Source organism: Gallus gallus, chromosome 5 (genome assembly GCF_016699485.2).
Source record: "Gallus gallus isolate bGalGal1 chromosome 5, bGalGal1.mat.broiler.GRCg7b, whole genome shotgun sequence".
NCBI lineage: Eukaryota > Metazoa > Chordata > Aves > Galliformes > Phasianidae > Gallus > Gallus gallus.
The window spans coordinates 4,632,910-4,649,656 of NC_052536.1; the positions used below are offsets into that span (position 1 = coordinate 4,632,910).

The 16,747-nt window shown below is 38.0% G+C and overlaps 1 long non-coding RNA gene across 1 annotated transcript in view; it reads right to left on the reverse strand.

The window, feature by feature from the left end:
* Positions 1–3,534: 3,534 nt before the first annotated feature.
* Positions 3,535–16,747, reverse strand: part of LOC121110842 — a 43,978-nt gene continuing 30,765 nt past the window's right edge. The window contains exons 2-5 of the long non-coding RNA XR_006939309.1: positions 12,117–12,168; positions 5,454–11,443; positions 4,550–4,647; positions 3,535–3,756 (exon numbers count right to left, since the gene is read on the reverse strand). This is a non-coding gene — a long non-coding RNA (uncharacterized LOC121110842). The remainder of the gene's footprint in view (positions 3,757–4,549; positions 4,648–5,453; positions 11,444–12,116; positions 12,169–16,747) is intronic.

A 16,747-nucleotide genomic window follows, 5' to 3' on the forward strand; every position in this document is an offset into this window, starting at 1 on the left:
ACTACTCTTTTAAAATCAAACTGATATTTCAGTATTAAGCCAGTTAAATACTTATGAATTATGAATAAAACAAACAATTCAAATACAAAAGTACTGATTCTGCTTCTCTTTTGGAGAAAATCATCAACTTCCGATCTGAGTATCCTGTCCTAGAGTTTATTGTTTAACATGAATTTCATATAATTTACCTATTTCATTTTTTATAACTGAGACCAAGGTGTTACTCTCAAAGGACACCTATGCAAGAAGCAAACCAAAAAATATCAGGAGTCAAATTAAGTGCTAATGACTTCATAATGACAATCAGCAATCCTATTAGCCTAATCATCCTCCTAGAAGACTACAACTACAACGTACTCAAGAGTTGCAAACACTGGAGGACAGGCTCTGCTTAAGCAAACTACTGCTACCTGTCCTGCAGGCATAATTCTGCCTAAAATAATCTAGAGCAATCTTTTATGCATGCATTCAAAAAAACAAGGAAGGTTACTGCTACAAATGTATGAATAATTATTCCAATTATTTAATTGTCCAAAATGGGATGCTAAGGAGAAATTCTATTTACTCTAGGAAAATAAACAAATTAATAACGTTTTCTGAATAAAAACAAGCAGGAAAAATTTGTTAAGTCTCGCCCTCTCATTATACATGAAGCATAATGTTGTATGTAAGAGATTTTGGATCAACGAGGGCTTAATTTTATTTAAATTAAACTCAGCAACAAAGGGTTGGTGTTTTTTTTTGTTTTCTTTTTTGTTTGTTTGTTTTTGTTTGTTTGTTTTTACAGGGGAAAGAGGGGGCAACGTAGGTGCTTGACTTTCAAAGATGTATTTCAACAGGGAGGAAATTCCATGCATTCAACACACAAATTACTCATGTGATCAAAGTATGCGATCTTCTTCTGAAATAAGTCAGATCAAAATTTTTGCTCAGACCTCACTGAATGCCTTCAGTTACACTACAGGTCTTCAATGATCAAACAGTAAGTACTAACTTTGTTCTGCGTACATGTGACCTGCTTTCTTAGATAATTTTTGTTATCCTCTTTCCCTCCTGATTATTTTCAGTCTAAGACGTCCCTTGGCTTTATCTCCCAGTTCATATTCTCCATGCTGGAAGGAATAACTTCTGAACTTGCTATGCAAAGCCAAACATTATCCATCTAAATATTTTCTACTTTGAGATCATAAGACGCTGACATATTCCTTCTGGATCTTTTATAAAAAGAAAGTAGATCTATTAACATCAGAGAAACTACCTTGCATTTTTCCTTGTGTTAGATCAGGGAGAATTCAGTCCACAGCTATTAAAACCCTGGAATTGTCACAGCTACTGAAACAAAGGGCTCTTTTCTGAAAGCGTATCACTCTGTAATGTCATAGCGATAAAGACATAAGTTAAACTAAGGAGAATGAAACTACGTCATAATCACTGCAGAAAGTGAAAACTGTAAGTGTGTCAAACGTGTAAAGCAAATCTTCAGAGGTACAATGCTGGAGGTTGTCATGGCAACTTTTCTCCCTCCTTCCCACTGATTCTTGGCAAGCATTTTAGAATTTTAAAAGCATTTTTACTCCTTCCCTCCTAGCCCTTTCTCCTCTTAACACAGTATGAATGATAATGCAAAAAATAAAGATTATGCAAAACATCAGTGTGCAGCCACTTCAGATCAAAGATACATCTAGCCTGTAGGTCTCTAGGGGCTTATGGTATCACAAGTGCAAGAGTGCAGCTAGAAATTTTTTTCCCCCTCTTTTTTTTCTATGATGTTGAGCTGCTAACTATTACTGAGAGACTCTGGACAAGAATCATCTTAAAAAGCTTAAGAATCTGAGAGGTATTTGAAGTTAACACCTGTGCATGAGTTGTTTTGCACCAGTAGTCTCATCTCTTACTTTTCTTCTAAAGGGCTCTTTTGTTGATCTTGACTGTATCTTTCTACAGTCAAAATATGTAAGTGTTACAATTAGTAGAAGAAACAAAGGATTCTTAAGCTTATGCTATCACAGTATCATCAGAAAGCAGATTTATGAAAAAGGCAATCTTTTCCATCTGTACTGCAGTAACAATTTGTTCCATTCACGGTATTTGATGCTCTCTTCACACTATGGCACGTGCCATAAATATTCCAGTTCCCTTGATTGCTCACTAGCTGAAGCTATGCAGCCTAGAGCCCCCAGAGATGTCTCTGTATGATGAACAATGATACATTGAATATATGATGTAAACTGTCGATGTGACCCTAAGCCAGCCTCTAGTATTTCTGTCCAGATCTTTGAAATACCTATGGTTTTACTGCTCAAGAACAATCATCTTAAATTTTTGACTAATTGGTACAACAGATCACCAGTGTTCCATTTCTTCCTTGATCACACCCAAGAGTGAAGTTGAAGAGCACCATTTGCACAAGATCAGAGGCCACCTCTGGCTATGCTGTAAAACTCATGAAGTGCTCCCAGATAGGTGTTCTCCTTTCACAGCCAGCACATATGGAAAGGAAACCCATTTATAATTTTAAAAGCATCTACTGAAGATACATGTCTTCTACCCAATTTCCTTCTCCAAAAAAGGAACGTCTGCTTCAGGGTGTATGTCCTCAGTTAAAGGTTCTTTGAACACAACGGCAAAAATATTCTTAATGTAGAACATTAGTAATACATTTTCATGGCTTTCTCATTCAAGAAAAATCACTCAAACATGCTAATAAGATTCTGGAAAATATTCTTTTGTTTCCTATTTTACTATAATAAAGGTAAAATAATTTTGGTAAAGACAAAAGATGCATCTAGCCTGGTCTCCTGATCCTGGTAGCAGCCAATATTAAGGGCGATTCCAACAACTGTGGAACATACTTCTAGTTCCCTTACTGTCATTTATCTGTGAAAATCATCAACTCTGTACAGAGCTTAAGCTCTATGGTTCTCTCTTTATTTTTGCCTCTATTTATTCTTTTAACCTCCCAAGCACTTATTGGCAATGGACTACACGAGGAAAAAAAAGTAAGGACACAGAGGTGTCCTTTGTTCGTTATGTTCTCTGTGTGAAATTTCTGTACTTCCTTCATATTCTTCCAATGTTCTCTCCAAGCTAAAAACTCATAATTTTATTTTGCTTCACGAAAACTGACTATTTCATATTGATTAACAGAGTACCCCATATTGATTAATAGATTAACGAGTCACCTGTTGGACAGATTTCAAATGTTGTATGATCAGGTAGATTTCTCAGCATGAAGAGCACATAAAGTAAATACATATTTAGCAGTGCTAAGTATTTGAGTTCTTTATCAGATGAGTCAAAACAAGTAATACTTCTATACATAAAATATGTCAGATAATTTTCTTTCAAATTTGTATTGCAGAAATATAGATAGTAAAACCTCTCTTTTCTGAACAGACAGAATACAAGCTGACCGTGAATCCAAAGTCTATGCATACAGCTGAGGGAAGAGTTCAGTACTTACCAGTTTCTGAGTTAGATCCCATGTGAATTTTCTAAAGGAAAGAGTGGAAGGGAAAAGAAAAAGCCATGCAATTAACCACGTCCACAGAGTCTTACTAATATCCTCAAAATTCCAGAGGATACACTACAGATAGCTTAGAAGCCTGTGAAGATTTTACTGCTTTATTAATGCAGGTATATAAGCACACCTAGGCTGGCTATTCTTCACAGTCTGTTACTGCTGTAAACTAGTAGTGTCGCTTCTTTTTCTTCTCCTTTTCCTTCCTTCCTATTCTTTCTTCAGTACATGTACACCTGTATGGAGGATGGAGGTAAGGTTCTAAGAGGGATCAGTATTTACAAAAGTACTCATATTTGCAGGGAGAAATCTCACTCCTGCTGTAGAGAATTTGAGTGCTAACAGTTATAGAGAGAAACTAGAAACCTGCATGCTTCTACTGCTATAAATTATGATATTATTAGAAACTGTATAAAAATGGTAAAAACTAGAGAAACTTGTGCACAGCACATGCAACAAGAAGACTAAGTAGGTATATCTATTTCTCTATCTACAGCAGAGAATTACGTATATGTAATGTGTTCTTTCAAGGACCTTCAGCACCCGCTGAATTCTACTGAACTGGTTGTGCAGTAGGTCTTCCACTGAACACCGCTTATGTTTTCTCAGACTGTTTATAGAAAGGGCATGAGTATGTAATTATCCATTTGCATCTAAATAAGCCTAGGGGATTTGAACTTTTTTTTTTTTTTTTTTTTTACAGTACAACCTGAGAAGCATGCAATGACATGAGTATCTTCTACTGACTGTACCAACCCTTCCATTCCATCAGAGAAACAGGGATCTAATTTGCTGTGATATAGAAATACTGTGTTTTATGGAAAAGGACAAAAGTAATTATAGTGGGATGCAAGAGGCCTGATTTTAATGCATACATCTAAGGTGGAAAAATATAATAGTTATGAAAAACCTCACGACCACTTTCTGATTTCACAGGAAATAAGAACAAGAGGCATCAACGAATTAAAGAAAATCACTGAGGTAACAAGGGAACCCATACGATTTAACTTGTAAACAGAATTTACTTACCTCTGCAAAACAGCAAGTCTTCGCCTGTTTTGTCACAAGCGCTGCAAATGGCAGTTTACAATAAGAAAACAAGGGCTGATGATATCTGAATGTCTCTCCTAGAAGAAAAATGGGCAAAATTTGCATTTGTATCTATACTTTATTCACATCTTTAACGTCTTTGAAATACACCATGAGCGCCACAATCACAGCCAAGTGCTAATAATTCAATGCAACGTTAACTACACAATGTCCTGTCCAAGCGAGCCCTGATAAAAGCCATTCACCTCCACCTTCCCACCCTGCAGGTGGGGTTTTACTCTGCTGCTAACTTTCCCTTCAGATGGCGCGTTGTTGTTGCAGCAGCTCTGCATTCTCAACAGGCAGTGGGAGCACCCTGCACTTTTAGACATTTCATTAATCTCACGCTCATGTACTTTATTGAATATACGTGCCCACTTAACATCTCAGTGTAACACTCCAAAACAGCCATCAGTAAGCTAGATAAAAACGCATCTTTAAGGAAAAAAAAAAAATCGCTCTTAAGAGAGAGCAAACGGGTTTTTTTCAAGAGCATAGAGCTGTCACGACAGGTGACTCACGTTGGGCTGCATTAGTCATGTCATGGCACGTTACATAACCAGAGGCAACTGACACAACACAAACTGACACATCACAACGCAGCCTGTCAGCAGCGATATCTATAAAGCTCAGCTTTTTAAAGAAAACGTAGGGAAGAAAGTATTGTGGGCTTATATTATAAACACCACTCTGGAGGAAAAAAAAAACACCACGCAGTGTGAAATGTTCTGTTGCAAGTTATATTTTTACACAGACACATTCTGCTTCCCGCAGTTTTCCAGAGGATTTGCCTTTGAGGAGAGCCTGCTAATCTCAGTGGATCGAATTCAGCTCCGTTCTTCACCTCAACAGCAGATCTGGCGGCACACGCTCAGAGTCTTCCTTCAGGTGCTCCTCCTTCCGACCTGCGGGCAAAGCGCTTCCCGAGCCCCTGGGAGAAGGCGAGGGAGAAGTTTCCCGGGCTCCTCACCTCACGCACCTCAGGCGGCTCGCAGCACGCTCCGCGGGAAGGTTCCCGCCTGCCTCCGCACCCGGGGGCCGCGAGCTGCAGGCAGGCTTGTTCGCCCCGTGGCGAGGCGGCTGCAGCGCTCTTGCTCAGCCAGGTGCTGCTGCCGCAGCTCCCGTGTACTGAGGTGTGGCTGACAGACAGGCGGGCACCGACGGAGCGCGGCCATCTGCTGCCGGCGGCAACTAGGATGCACCCGCCCCGCCAAAAGCCGGCGAGGAGCCGGACGAGGCACGGATGGGCTGTTGCTCAGGTGAAGTGAATACGACGCCCGCAGCAGCCAGGAGGAGCTGCACCAGGTGCACGCTGGCTGTAAATAGTCGCTTTTATCCTGCGCCTAGAAGGGGCTCTCTTCAGATCCTCTTACAGCTCAGTAGGCTATGTGTGCCTAATCAAAAATGTGCTTTGACAGCTTCACAATTCCTGGTCCTGAAACAGCATATCATTATTACTATTTCAGGCATCACCACCGAGTTCCAGGAACTCAAACACACATAATTAGAAGGCAGACTGGTGGAGGCCGCATCCATGTCCTGTGTTTGTCCTCAAGGACACACGTGACTTTGCTGTGTTTCATTCCAAATCTGGTTTCTTCTATAGCCTCTTTGGAGAACTATTAAAGGCCAATACAAAGTTAAAGAAGGAACTGCATGTAGATCCACGCATTCAAATGACAAACCAGAGCACATGCTTACCTCGAGAGATTAAGCACAAGTCTGGTTACATTTTCCAAAGGTAAAAAAAAACACAAGCCTAAGGAATGAAGACACCAAGCCCATTGGGAAGGTATATCTTTCACAGCAAGTGAGAGGCAGGGCACGGTTCATCTCTAACATGCACATCTCCACTCTCACTCACAGGGCTCTGCAGAAAAGCAGGACATTGTGCTGAAATCCCATGGTATTGTTTCTATTTTGTATGCACTGGCCCACTTACCTCTGAATACAAAAGCTTAACCAAAATCCCAGTTGAGGTGAAGCATGAAGACAATCTAAACCGAGTCCGCGAGCCTACAGGACACTTCTGTTTCCCACAAACAATTATATTACAGCCATTTTAGAACATAGAGACCTGACTACAGCCCATTTACCAAGAACCTTACAAAAGCAGAGTAGAAGGGAACAATCCCTTCCCTCTCTCTGCCACCACCTCTCTGCTGATGCAGCCCAGGGTGCTGTTAGTCTTCTGTGATGCAAGAGCTGGCTCAGGGATCCCCAAGTGCTTCTCCACAGGGCTGCTCTCAAGGAGTTCTTCTCCCAGTCTGAACCCATAGCTGGGATTGCCTTGACCCAAGTGCAACATCATGCACTCAGCTTTGTTAAAAGTCATTAGATTCTTGTGTGTTCACTTTTCAAGCCTGTCCAGATCCTTCTAGATGGCATCCCTCCCTTCTACTGCATCAACTGCACCATTCAGCTTAGTGTCATCTGCAAACTTGCTGAGGTTACACCCAATCCCACTGTCTATGTTGTTGATAAAGATGTTGAAGAGCACCAGTCTCAACACAGACCCCTGGGGGACACCATTCATGACTAGTCTCCACGTGGATACAGAGCCATTGATAACAACCCTCTGGCTATGACCGTCCAGCCAATACTCCACTGTCAATACTCCACAGCCAGTACTTCCAGCCTTCAAATCAGTCTCTATCTAGTTTAGAGGTAAGGATGTGTCAAAGGCCTTGCACAAGTCCAGGTAAACAACATCAGTTGCCCTTCCTTTGTCCATCAATGTTGTCACCCCAACACAGAAGGCCCAGTTTGCATGCCCCAGCTCCTCCTTCCTTGCTTGCAACTTTACAGATCTGACAGCACTTTAAAAATTAAAATAACATTCTTAACAGCAAAAGATACTCTCACATGTATTTACAAATGACATCCTGTGTTATTTCCATTTAGACTATGTCAAATAGTACTTTCCAGAATTACAGCTTGTTACATAAATAACAGTAGTTTTATTTACCAGCCACGTTAATTTGACTGCTTGCATCTATGACAATTTTTTTCAAATCAGTATAAATATGCTTTCTCCTGAATGTTCTCTAGCACCCCAACATTTCTCCAACGTTGTGCTCACTGTTCATTTTGTCAAGAGAAAATGAACTTATAGTTAGACTTTAGGGTAAGAATTCAAAAGATGAGGTTTTCCTCTCAAAACCATACTTTCCATAGGTAAGATATGCACCATCCATTGTGCATTTTCCTCATTCCTTCATCATGTACATAGGAAATATTTGGATACAGTAAATCTGTATTTGATTATCTGCACATTGCATTTCCAACAATGCTTTCAAAGTTGCACACTAACTTCAGCAAAAATAACCTGAAAGAAAACTATTTCACCCTCACATAAACCTTCATCATTCTTTGTAACAATGAGAAGCCCCCAAGGAAAATAATTTTTCTTGTTTATTCTTTATTTTTAGTATTTGAACTTTCTATAAAGAAGGGGAAAAAATCTGTGGCAATGAGATCAACCCAGCCTAAGGGCAATGTCTTTTTACTCATTGGACTATATTTAGAACTGTCACTTGTTAAGAACACTGTCAGCTAAAGCAAATTTACCGAAGAGGCTCTGCATTATACACATGGCCTGAAGCACTCATACTGTAACATCGCTGCAACCAAAATAAAAGGAACAGTCTAATATTGGGTAATCTGAACCAGCTTCATACCATTTTTCACATTTAGCATTAATATGCTCTGTTGCTAAGGAGCTCCCCTGCCATTCTTTTCATAAACATATTCTTGCTTAAAGCTGTGTGTGTACCAAGACACCACACTTCTCTGGTTCAAAAAATACTAATTTCAGACATTAACAAATCAGTATTCCTACAGTAACAAAGAGTGCTCAGAAACACATGGCTCAATAGTTGATGTTTTGTTGTTGTTTTTTTTTTCCTTCTATAGCAGGACCTAAGAAAGCTGAAATTAAAAGAAAATCGCATTTTCATCTTCATACATTGTACACAGGCACATACAGCAGACTTCATTTGCAACTGCATGTCTATCTCGTCTGTACTAGAAGTTTGAAACCTGTGTTCAAACATGTGCAGTATTCACTTAGATACTAGGTATTAAACAATACATATTGGTGCAAAAGTAATGCCTCCTATTTATTTCCAAAAAACTTCAACAGCTACAAAGTGCACAGTAACACTACTTGATAGAGCAAATCCTCATCACCATTAACTATGCACTTTGCCAGCAATGGAAAAGAGCCTGCATGCTGCACTAGTAAAAATCTGCATGGCTGTCCCAAACATGGCTTGTCTTTCACATCAATATCACCTCTGCTGAAACGCATCACCCACCACCTCACAGTGTTCACATCCACTGCTTGGTTTCCATAAACATTCATTTTTTTATGGAGCACTGATTAATGTCAACAGATGCATTTTTTTCCACATGGAGGAGTTCGATGATATATCTTTGCTTCATTCACACTTCCATGGCAGACATCATTTTGTCAATGCCTCTCTCCTGCCAGCTGTCACATGGTATCAAAATGTAATGGGCTATTGGTGGCAAGGGTGAAGTTCTTCTGCCATACCATCAACATCTGCCTCTCACATCCCGTGCCAACACAATAAAATAAGAGGCATTACTTCTGGAGCAGCCCTCACACGTGGGTGTGCTAGTTTCCTGGCTAAAGTGAAAGACAGAGAGAATACAACTGCAGTAAACAGGGAAAAATGAAGCAAGGCATCTGCCTACATACTTTACAAGATCAGCTGTATGCTAGAGAGGCTTTATGGCAATCCCAGTTTCAGCATGACCAGAAGTCAAATTCTCCCAGGTATGCTAACCAAAAGTTTGTACAAGTGATTCTTCCTTGATGTTACCACACTAGGTTCTTGGTATGCATTGCAGGTTGTGCCTTTGAGGATATTTTCAGATAATCAGGAAATCATTTAAAAGTTCCCACATAATAGGAAAGCTTTCCAAACAGTGAGTAAACTATTGCACCTACTAAAGTATACTAAGTTCTCTGTGCACAGATCCAGAGACCTTGAATTCAAATTGAGAATTGCAGCTTGTAAAGTCCAGGAGGACAATAGGTTTTAACTGCTATGAAGGCACTCACCTGCTATCTTATTGTAATAACTAAGGCTTATAATGCCACTAATAAATAAAAATCTTTACCAATACCAAAGTAGATTTCACTGCATTCTTCCGTCTATGGTCTTCCTTAGTGGATGAGATTTTTCCTTGAATCATTAAATGCTAAAAATTGCAATTATTCTCATTCAAGTATGCTTAAAGTCTCAATATTCTGAGTGCCTAGAATTCATACCAGAAGTGCACAGTGCCCATTTGGATTGTTGAAGGCCTTTGTCAAGGCATAAAACAGAAACAGAAGCATCTGTAGTGCTTTAATTAGGAACAGAAGATATTTTATGTGGGCAAAAAAAAAAAAATATCTCTTGAAACTCAAGCTTGCAGGAACAGAAGAAAATACACCATAAAAATATAATTTAAACACAGTATGGTTTCAATTCATTTATCAAAACAAGGGCAGTCATCTCAGTCATATAGGAAGTCCGTAGAAAGGGACTAGACATGTACTGTTGCTTAAACTGACAAAGGCAGAACAATTTAATGCTTACTGTTTGTCAGTCACTTGTAATAACCACTGCTGAGCAGAAAGTTTATGAACTTTATTGAGCTCAGTGACTGTTTGAAAGTGCTGAACAGTTCCTGATCTGTGTGCTAACAACCTTATGTCTTTTCTGGAGACAGTGACGCAATGGTTCATTTCCAAAATGAAATAATGCACTTGAGATAGTTCTTAGAGAAAAGATCATGTCATTTTGAGCCCAATTCTATACAGTTTTGAAACCTCATGAGAAGAAACTCAAGAGCTTCACTAAACCTTAACTCTGTTCCCTGCCACAGAACTTATCAGAGGCCAGTATATGAAATCATGAAATCAGCATTTGGTCACTCTCTGGAACTTACCATTGTTTCTTACATTGACCGGATCAACTGTCTTCAAAATACGTGTTACCTCCTATACAACTGATATCGCCAAGCTAGACAGCATTAAACCAAAAACTGAAGGACTTATGCTTAATATGCTTAATATTAAATGCTTAATAGCAAAAGTTCAACATCATGCAGAAATATCCACATTAACTCAAAATGAACCAACTAGACTACCAAAAACTGGACAGCGGGAGAGAAAATAACCTTTCTGTTTGTATGATCCTACTAACAAAGTTATGCCACTTCCAGTACCCAGCTTTGCTCTTTGAGATCTAGTTTAGATAGTTAGGCATATTGACTTCATTAAGGCATAGAACATGCTATTTAGAAATTGAACAGTAACAATGTCCCCAAATCATATTCCTTTGTTGGTCATATTACTAAGTATTTCATGTCTCTTGTATACACAACCAAACCCATAAAGTTAATCTACGTTAATTTCTAAAAGAGATTTAACAGGACTTTTAAATACCTATGCATAGGTTTTCACTCAGAACTAACTGACTGCAAAAGTTAAACTGATGATGTAAGAGACTGCACAGCATTTTAGCTCTTTTCAGAACATGCTGGGATAGAAATGAGTAAGCCTAATCAAATCCTAAGTACTGCTGGAATAAAAATTTGAAATGCAGAAATCAAATCCCCATCTTTAAAAAGGGAGAAAGGAATTGTAACTGTTCCATCATAAAAAGGTGAGTTACCTTATTAGTGCTGAAATGGTCTTTTTTTTCCCCCATCTTCTGTTTTGTTCTCATCTCTCCCACAGTGGTCCAGAGGTGCTAAGCACTTCATAAACTGATCGATTTTTGAGATGCATCTTAGACTTGATTTTTGATTGTTCTGCAAATGACAATTTAGTTTCTAAAATGGTGGTTTGGGCTAAATAGGACAAGCAAAGCAACCTGGGGAAAGGACTTGGCTATTCAGTGGTCCACATCAAAAAGGCTATTTTGTAGTAGATATACTTGGTACTTGGTATTCAACTTCAGCATACTGAATTAGAGTTAACAGGGGCTGAAAATAACCAGTTTACAGACTGCTGCAATCTCAGATTACAGAGACAATAGAAGCAAATTTTACTAGTATTTACTAGTAGGTGGGAAAGATCAGTCTTACTATTTATACAACCACTCTCACTTAAGCTACAGTATATCACTCAGGTTTCAATCCTGAAAGGAAATAACTTTACTATTTACCAGCTCTTTTAGTTACACATAACATATTGAAATACAACTCTATATTAATCTGAAATATGATGCTGGTTCTTTTAAGGCTTTGTTATATAAAATAGTAATTTCTGTCAAAATGTTACTGTCAACATCTGTACATAATAGACTATTAGCAGGAACTATCTGTTCCTGGGGCATATTTCTAATTTAAGATAAAATAATCAGTTATTATAGTGGCACTATAAAAAGGGAGATCAGCAAATATTGTTCATTAAACTCCTGCTAAGCCAGATTTCCTTACACAAAAATCAAAGAAAATGAAAAACATGAAGCAGCTCACACACCTGTTAAAATTAGTTTGTTCAGGACAGTGCTCGTATTTCCATTAATTATGCTCTATAAACACAAGCAACATTGATTAGAGACATTCTGCTGAACATGCTGTAACACTGGCACAATGGCATCTAAATGTTTTATCTTTATTACCTCAGGGTAATGAATTGTAATGTAAAGAGCTGATGAGTAATTAAACTCATCAACTGTGGATTTAGAGATATTTTTAGTATCATATGATGGAAAATCCTCTCAAGAGTAGCAAGGATATATTTTCAGAGAATATATTATATTCTTTAACAGCTCTCTTGAGGGAGCACTTCATACTCTGTTTCTAAATGCTGAAATTAGAAAAGAACACTGTATCTACTTTTTCTTTTTTTTTCCTCTGCCCAAGGTCAGAAACTTCAGATGGTACTTTCCTTCGTAAGTTTAAGTGATTACCTTTAAGTCACGTTTGCTGAATTCCACTGAGATTCAGAAGGTCTTTTGTCCACGGATCCTACATATATGCCATCAGATAATGATATTAAAATGGTCAAGCGCCTTCCTAAAACTTGTTTTATGGTTCACTTGATTTTTTGTTTGAATCTGTGTTTGTTTGTTTGTTTTGTGTGGGTTTGTTTTTTTTTTCCTGATCCGAAGTATTTCTTCCTGTCTATCTGGATAGATAAACATCCCTCCATCAGGATGAATTTCCAGCCTAAATTCATCCAAGATTAGTTTATAAATCTACTTCATATTTCAGTACTGAAGATACTGGCTTAGATATTGGATGCAGCTTGGTTAAGCACATTGTAACAAGTGTGTTACAAACCAAAAACCACTGGAAATGCAGACTGTAAGAAGTCAATAGGAAACAGTGGAAAGTAGACTGACGCTTTGGGCTACAAAAAAAAAAAAATCTGCGGCTACCACAAACTGCAAACGCTGATTTATCACAATGGCAAACAAATCAACAACAGTAATATGCCCCTTTGGGTATCTCACTGAGCACAGCATTTAAAAAGAAGAGAAACCACTTCCTACTCTATTAAGCAAGAATGTCAGTAAATGTTTAGTTCTATATCCTGACCCTCCCACTGAATGGGCATGAAGCCCAGTCAGAGATGTACAGCTGAGCCAGGCTCACGGCTGCTGAGCACAGCTGGCACATAGCAAGTGAGTAACAGCCACTCAGCCCTGCCTCTGCAAGCTCCCCACACACACGTAAGAGCCACTGGAACAACGTGAGGGAAACTGAGCATTTCTGAGTGACAAGCATGGTGCTCAGACAGGGAGACTTTAGATACAAACCATCACCCATACAGGAACTGGCAGTTCCTTTCATTGCTTCTTGAACCTCAGTGTTCTTCAGCCTCTTCATCCAGCCTGATGCTGCCTTAATATTGCTCTGGGGCTTTTTCCTTCTCTCAGTTGTAGCCAGCCAAATGTCTGCCAGAAAAACTATCACTGAGAGCTGCTGCTCTCTGCACCTGATATGAATGATTAATAGTTTCAGACATTATCTACCTCAGGGTTGGAAATCTACCTAAGGTTCTAAATAACCTACTAAGCATGCACTTCTTTCATGCTATGTCTGTGTTTCAGATTCCACCTCAGAGCAAAAATGATTGTTCGGTGATTCAGCAATTCCACTGCAATTTTTGCACTTTGAAAGACATTACACCATATTGTGTTTTATTGGTGCATTTCTTACAGTTCAGCAAGAATCCAAGCAAAAACCCCTTCCATCAACGGTGAGGTGCTCCTAAGAAGCTGGTGACATCTCCTGATTAGAGGGTGAGACTTAAAATAGCAATGTAATGGGAAAGATTTAAGTCAAGTATGCCCTGATTTTTTTTTTCCTGCCCTTTCAACATATGTAATCATACTTCATCATCCCATGCAAGAGACTTTAAAAATCTACCTACAAAGAGATCTATGTTAAGGCTAAGCATTTAAACTGCAGTGTCATGTATATTCACCTTCTATTTTGAAATAAAGTGGACATACTGTATTTTCATTGCACTTTCATCATTACTTCTGTACTGATCTCACAGATGTTCAGGCTATTGTCCTGTTCTACCAGTCTTTTTTTTTTTTTTACTTATTCATGGTGAGAATGCATGTAGTATTCATCTCAGTTCAAAACTGAATAATGGAATAAAGCACAGATCATACCACAGAAAATTAGTAAAAAAAATATTCTACTGATAGCTGATATTGTCCAATACAATCAATCTGTTATGAAATCCCCTTGCTTGGGAAAAGTTCCATACTACTTCATAATAGATGAGGCCATTTCTGTGAGACAATTTCACCATGTAAAGTCAGCGCATGACTATTAATTTGAGACATTTTGATGATGTTCTACTTAGAGAATCCACTCAGGGTTCCCATCACAAGAAGTCTAGGTATTTCCATCTCTCATAGCCTCACTGTTTGACATGAAAACAAAACTGACCTTCTGAGTCTTTCCAAGCAAAAGTATTGTTCTTCCCTAAAGAAAAATGTATTTTCCATTCTGCAGTCAGTACTTCAAGTCACATGTTTTCATGAGGTTGAAATAACATGCTGTACTACACCGCGGTATTGTTTTTAAGGATTAACAATAATCATTCAAAAGTACATCTTAGTACAATTACTGTACTCTAATGTGATTCTTTCCATGTTACATAAGAAAAATGTGTAAGAAAATGCACATGGATCAGTGGGTATAGTAGATGGAGCATGAGAACAGGAGCTGTATTCCTCTCCATTCTTGTTCTAGCTCTTACAGTCATTTTCTTCCTTCAGGCAAATCACTTGAAATTCCTTGGATTCCTCTACTTTATCTAGGAAATAATAAAAATACTTAAATGTATAAAGCTTTTGCCCTAAATTGAAGGCTATGAGAGCTATTATGCCTGAATTCAAAAGAGATGAAAGCCATTCGTTAACTACGAGAGTTTGATCCAAATGGTGCCCGGTGGCAACCAGATGAAAATCACTGGAATCTCAATAATAGTCTTATAGAACCTTTTGTGACTGTATAAATTGACAGAATAACACCAGACAAAGTGCTCAGCTAATTAAGCAAGTTTACTGAACTAAGATTATAAGTTGATGAGCTGAAATTGGCATGTGTGCAAGATAAGAGTTTAACATCTCTGAAGTTTCAATGCAGTAGCTGTGTCTTCACATTCTTTCACCTACTTTTTTCCTTCTCTGTAGTGTCCCCAGTTTCTCACACACAGCCTGACTTCTAATATACCATTTCAAGAGGCAGTGCCGTGCATGACTGATGTAAAACTACAGATAGGCTGAATAGTCAGCTGCAGAGATGGGATACTTGTTGCACTTCAGTCAAACGAAGTATCAAATAACACACTGATATACAAATGGCTTGCAGACTGTAGAAGTATGGGCTAGATTCCATTGCACTACTGAATATTGCTCCATTTTATTTTAAAGAACTTTCCTTGTTCAAACTAGCATAAGATCTATATACTTTAGTTTTTAAAAGGTCACCATCCCTTGTGATAAAAGCTAGAATTCCATATTACAATAAAAGCTTTAAAATGGAAAAGTGAGAACAGTATGCTTCTACTCAAGTTTTATATCTACCTACTTACTACTTAAAAAGTATCACTAAAGAATGCCAGGAGTGAATGTATAAATTGTATTTTTTCCTATAATCTATATTACATTTACAGTTAAAAGCAATAAAATCAACAAGGAAACCTGTGCTGTCTGGATTTTCCCTAAAAATAATGTGAAATTCAGACTTAATGCAGCTTAAATTAAATATATATATATATGAACAGGGTATTACATAAATTTTAGAACTGCACAGTGAAAGTCTTTAACTGCAACCCACTACTGTCTAAAATTCTATGAAAAACATATGTATTTCATAAAAATAACTGGCATTATGTTACTCTGCAATGAAATCTCAGTGTAAGTCATACTTAATTATACATTCAGGGAAAAGTGAATAATTTAACCCACATCTCAGATTAACTCAAGAGAATAAGCAAAAAAAAAAATCTATGAAACCATTGAATCTCTACAGTGTACTTCTACAAGACCATAAAAGGAATAAGCAACAAAAAAAACCCTTATTCTCTACTAATTAAAGGATACATCAAAATTAAAAGTGTCCTGATCATGGATGATTACTCAAAGGTAAAACTGTATGCTGCAAGTGCTTTAGGCCCAGTTATAATATCACCCCAAGTTCAGGCTGCTGTCTCAAAAACAGGGTAGTAAGTAAATAGGGAATTCCCATACAAGTTTCACAACTCTGTACTGTTAACTACAGATTGACCAAAATAATGACTGGTATGTGGTTTTAATGGTGAAACTTGATCCTGACACCAATGGCTTTTTTGCTATTTCTACAAAGAATTTTATATTCTCTTTTACTTCATTTTATTAGCAAGTGCCTCATTATTTATGTGATTATAAACCAGGAGATTTCATTGTTCTCTTGCTTATATATAGCACAGTGGCTAATGGATTTTTGTTGCCCTGAGGACATTAGGAAAATCATCTTATTACCTACATTCATGATAATTTTATTGACCTGTGTAGGGAAATAAATATTTTTAACTCATGTGGAACATCTGGGCAAGTTCATCTCACCTTAACCAAATTAAATTTTAAGTAATATTTCTGA